Here is a 6,000-nt window from a genome sequence, read left to right as displayed (position 1 = left end):
AACTAGCTTCTATCCTTAAAAAGTCGTTACGTTTCGAAAATGAATTATTGTCAATTTATTATCGGTTGGCAGGCTTATGCATGTTTGCGACGGCTTAGGGGTTCATTTGCAATTTGGTCTTGTACCGGTTGTAAGTGTGGCCCTATGCTGATAGTGCACATGCTTTTTTTTCTTTTTTTTTTCTTCTTATTTGTTTTATTATACTTATACTAAATTTTATTATTAATTAATATAAGTTTTGCATTAAGAGCCAATTGAACTCGACTGTTATTTGTTTAGTTGAGTTTCTAGTATAAGTGGACTAAATAAATAAATAAATAAATAAATAAATAAATAAGTAAATCCATCGCCGAAGGATAATTTTCATTTAATACTCTTTCCTTAAATTTCTTTTTTTCAACTTATGTATGCTTGCAAGTAATAATATTCTTATTATTAAATGTTTATTTATTTATTTTTTATTTCCCATTTATTAAAACGCAAAAAGGCACATAAAGGCAAAAACATTCATTTCTTAATTAGCGTGAACTTTTACATCAAATTAGTCACGTCCGATTGCTTGTCTAACCATCATCCTAAAATTGCAACAATAAGTAGAAAAAACTGAAACTTGGATTCGATTCCGTTAAACGGCACTGAAGTGAAGATAGCCTCCCAAGATAACCCACATTTTATGGGTCGTGTCTTCACTAAAATATGTCCTTGCTAAGCAAGAATTTATTGCGAAATAAACAACAATAAAGTAAAATAAGTATTAAAATTAAATAATCTTAGCAAACGTGCACATATAAAATATACTAAGCCGATAATTACGAACGCAAAAGCAAAAATGCTTAGTTATTGCTAGTAAATCTCATGCAAAAGTACGTTACAAATGTTGACAGAATGCATTGTTGAAGTCGTGTTATAACCATTTGTAGACTACCGATTGTTAATATGTCGTGAAAAATGCTAAAATCTATCAGAAAAACCTAACTTCATTGCCCTTGTCAGGATACATCACCTCGGAATTCGCCAAAAACCGGCTCTCTCCATATACCCAAAGCACTCAATTAGTTATAAAAAATTTTTACGAAATAAGCCATGCGCAGCTTTTTGCCTTATGTCTTAAAGGACGCTAAAATCTGTCAGAAAAATCTAAAAAAAACCGACGTTGGAACACAAGGAGACTTAGAGCGTTCGGAAAATACGGATATAATAAGTACTATACAAATTGAAATAAATCGTCAAAGGTCATACCCAACAGTCATAAACTGAATTTTTCTCTTTTCCTGATAAGTTTTAGCATCCTTTAACACATATCAATAAATTGCGCATGGCTGATTTCATAAAAATATTTTATGCACACTTTATATATTGAAACTTTTCGCCAACGCTACACATGCACTATATGGTAAATACAAGAAAAATTTGTTTTTTTTTAATATCTAATAATATTTCTGTATAATTTCTTATTTTATTTATGCTTGTATTTCTAATTTTGCTTAGATTTTCGAATCATTTTGCAGCGTTCAATTATCAATCACGTTTGCAGAGACGCGAATCCAAAAGCGAATGTGGGCGACAGCCCACATTTTTGGCTTTGATAAAATGTGGATTAGGTACAGTGGGCTAACTTCACTTCAGTTAAACGAATTAGAAAATGAGCATGATCTACCAACGATTATATCCGTCATTATCCTTAAAGGCACAAGAAATAAATAAACGAAAACTATTCGAAGTTGGATCGAAGTTGTTAATATTTACACCCGACTTGATTTTGCTCTACCTAAAAAATATCAAGCCTATTGAAATTGAGAAATGTAGATATTGAAATAGTTGTTGGAAAAACACAGTTACATATAAAAATTTTGTTTGAATGATTTTTCTCACACTTTCACATTCCTTTCACTATTTTCAATAAATTTGTTCGATAAACATACACAGAAGTTTATTTACTCAATACCGGATTATAATAATATATTGCGTGCAATTTCCGTCATTTAAATGTTTTAGATGAATTTTAGGATTTTTATATTGCATATTCCAGTGGCTGCATGCATACCAAGCTAGTAAGCGACAGGACGAAAGTACTCGTAAGCTTAACACGACACCAAAAATTAACTAAAGTAAATAACGATTTTCGGTCGTTCACCTGCAAATGTTGGTTGTAAAATAAAACGGTCTTATGTATGTGGCGATTGATGAAACGATTGAAAAAAAAAATCACCGAGAAATTCATTAGATAAAACAACAAAAATCATCAGAATGAAATTTTGTATTTGCGCTTTCCTTTCAGAAGGTCAATAAAGAGAGGACTTGTGCAGTAGCACGATTAAAAGTAAATGCTAGGCGTTAAAAAACCGTTACCTGTCTCCGCAAGGCATAGCATTAGCTCGTCATTGAAGTGTTCACTAAAGTGTCATTTCTCCATTTCAAAGTAATATTTCTAAGCTATCTCGCTAAAGTGTGTGAAAACTTTCAATAAGTTAAGTTGCCTGTCACACAAAAAAAAAAAAAAAAAAAAATCGCTGAACGCGGAGGTATTACGTTTCCTACTTAGTTTGAAAGATGGTGCTATTAAAACGTGATCGGAACCAATGAACCGATGAAACTGACAATAAAGGCGAATATCCTGAACATTGCTGTTAGGTGCGAATTGCTTCACTCTTAGAAAATCATCGTTGGAAAACACTGCTAACATCAAGTCCAAAAGACTTTTACATGCTGAGTTTTCAGTTTACGAAAGTTCAAAGTTTTAGCGGAAATCTCACTCAGAAACGTTAACAGAGCCACGCTTCCTCTACACACCCTTGTAACAACTGTTTTCTCTTATTTCTTTTTTCGTATTAATCAAACTTTTTTCACTTTGAAGTGGTGCTCGAGCAGTGATTTGATAAAAGGCTCTCTTTGCACTTAGCCTCACAAGACGTGTCTTCTTTACGGAGCGCAATATGAAAAAAAATAAAAAATACATAGCTCGGAAACCGTAAGATTGTGAATATAATATACTTAAAGTATATATATTTCGTCCTGTCACGACTGACTTCTACAGCTGATATACTGCTCGCGCTCACGTAAGGTAAATTTCGTAATCATATGAATATTATAATTATATAACGTGCATACACAAATTTAACATATTAAAATTGAAGTACAGGAAACCTGAAACGATTTCTGCTAATCACAAGGAAATTGCTGTTCTTATGAATTAAATGTGACGATAATAGAACAAAAGGACTAAACGGCAAGCGTAAAGCTTGTTGAGTTAAATTGACGGAATTGCAGCAAAAGGATAAACGTACACAATTAAGTCGTAGCCACTATTTACGCTAATCAAGAACACCTATGGTTTATGCAACGTCGTATGCATATATTTCGAATGTAACGGATTTTACACTCTATCTATAGTTGACCTAAAGGCAAATAAATATTTAAAATTTTGTCATCCATTTGCGACTTAATGCAGAATATTATGTGAGTTGGTGAACATGTCCACAGCAAACTGTAAGCTATTTGGAATAGGTATAATGAATTTGAATAGAAACGAAACTTTTCGATCATAAAACTAAACAGACACTACGGGATCCCACCATCTCAAGAACCGATTGATTTCTTTGTCTACCGGCTTGTAATCTATCGTCGAAGCTCCCAACATCAAACTTTGCTTCAAACATTCGACGTAAAAACGAAATCACAAATTTGGTGCGTTACGCCCACGAATATGCCTAGCATAGATAAATAGTTGAAAAAGGTTAAAAAAGTTACTGAATAATGTTACACGTCGTTTAAGCGTTACAAGTTATGAAATATGCCGTAGACATGCTGCTTTATTACAGTAAGTTGTTCATTATTTTTCGACATTAATTTCTTGTCTACACTCGAGTATTTTTCCTTATGCTCTTTGGTCGAAGATTATGTAACGAGGGTAGAAAATCTATAATTCTATAAACGAATTCGTGGCCAAATCTAAAAACTTCATCGCAAACTTGCAATTTCTTAGCCTAAGCGTTAAAGCTTTCATGTTGTTCCTAGCCTGACATCGCATAGCAGCGGTCATCTCAATCAACATAAACTAAAGCATTTTTATTTTGAAAAGTTTATTCAGTTCCGATCCGATATTAGTGAAATAAAAAATCGGCAGATAAGACATTATGAAGCAAGATGCCAGCTGGGATTAATTTGTCGTGGACAGTCTTGCTCAGTGCTTGGAACACTTCGGGAAAAGATGAAAATTTCACGAAAAGTATTTCTTAAAGGTAGCAAAGTTTTTCTATATATATTCTACCATGTTCATAGCGTCTATTAACCCAATAAGAAAACTGTCGTTCAATCAATCAAGTGAAGTGCCTATTCTTCTATGCGGTTTGAGAGCGGTGCCAATCACAAATGCACCCAGCAAAGCAGTTAGGCGCCGAAAGAATGTGGGGCACCGCCATAGATTACTATATGCTTTATTTAATTGTATTGTCCGTCGATTTTCAGGCGCAGTATGTTAGTTAAAATATTTGCGAACGCAATTTATACTAAGTGGACGGAAGACTACTAAATGAGACGAAGAATGCTTTAGATTTGAATTCGAAATATTACGTGTTAGAGAACGTGTTGACCTGAAGACGTTTATTTCTTGTCTCATGCCTACAAGAAAATCATCCGACACGATAAAATCGACTGCAGATCTCTCAAACGCAAATTCAAACATTTGGAAATGTATACCTTTCTGAGCAACGTATTAACAAAACTACGTTATACACGATACTCTTACGAATATAACGAACCTATATATTTACTTATGCATGTAAGTGAGTAAATCTTTTGGGTACCATGAGGGCAAGCTTGATGCCACCTTCAAAAAGCATCGTAGATCACATTATAATATGTTGGATAAAATTGCAATTACGCCCTATTAGTATTAAAAAACTATTAAAGTATCTTTAAGCTTTGCGCGCAAGCACATATGACGTCACGGCAGTGTAAACAACACTAAACTGGGTTACTCAATGCACGGGAGAGAAAAAGCTTAAAAGTGATTTAGTTGAAAAAAGAACTGCGAATGAACTGAATCAGGCAAAAAAAAAAAAAAAACAATGTGAGCATGCAACGAATATCCGGCGAACTATTAATATCATTAGTACAATCAACGGAATTCAACGGAACCGTTAGTGACCTGATTAGTGAAAGGAGTAAACGTGAAATTTGCCAATCATTAGAGGCAGGGTCTAAGGCCAGAATCTAAATCAAAGTTCAAAGCAATGCACTATAGCTCTTGCACAGGTGAATTCTAGGCGGTATATTGCAAGGCCGATTCTGTGTTTTTTCCCGTGAGGAATACTGAATGGGGATTTGCTACGCTTCCCAGGCCCTCTCCCTCTTTTCCCTTTCCTTTTCATCTGCTGCTTTATCTGGTAAGTGCTTCTTTTAGTCGAGCACTTGTCTAAGTAACTAATCGATTCCTTTGACGCTGTCCAACATTGTGTCCTTCTTGCTATTGATATAGAATTTATCTGAAAGGAATATTAGACAAACACCAGCTAATTATCCAGATAATACGGATTTCTTTATATTAAATCTCTTCTGTCATAATTATGAGAAAAATTTTAGTTTTTTTTTTTTTTTAAACAAATATTCTCATTAAAATATTTTATTACATTCATTGCATTAGATAAAATTGAAAATTTATTAAAACTATGGTACAAGATATTTAATTTGAACTATTATCTGTATGTATGTATGTATGTATGTATGTATGTATGTATGTATATGTGTATGTATATATAAACGATATGTATGTTTAATTTAAATAATATTATATATTATGTATATTAAAACAGGAATTAACCCGTAATAATAACGCTTCATAGGTGACAACGCATGACATTTATTACCCTCTGTTGTCGTTTTGGTTATTTATTCGACAGTTTCATACGTGATTGAGTTTTATTTTTGGGGTTTGTCGACGTGACCGCATACTATGTATATCCAATGTACAAGCGTATGCATATGTTTACAAAGCCAAGCAAT

General features: G+C 33.4%; 1 protein-coding gene across 1 annotated transcript in view; it reads left to right on the top strand.

Moving 5' to 3' along the window:
• The first annotated feature begins 3,701 nt into the window (after nt 1-3,701).
• The window catches only part of LOC119637493, a 28,657-nt gene continuing 26,358 nt past the window's right edge, over nt 3,702-6,000 (top strand). Inside the window, exon 1 of the mRNA XM_038033531.1 lies at nt 3,702-3,817. The gene's annotated coding sequence lies outside the window, so the exon portion shown is untranslated. The remainder of the gene's footprint in view (nt 3,818-6,000) is intronic.

The sequence above is a fragment of the Glossina fuscipes genome, unplaced genomic scaffold (assembly GCF_014805625.2).
Source record: "Glossina fuscipes isolate IAEA_lab_2018 unplaced genomic scaffold, Yale_Gfus_2 59, whole genome shotgun sequence".
NCBI lineage: Eukaryota > Metazoa > Arthropoda > Insecta > Diptera > Glossinidae > Glossina > Glossina fuscipes.
The sequence above is the reverse complement of the archived record's forward strand: the minus strand, read 5'-3'. Positions and strand labels throughout refer to the sequence as shown.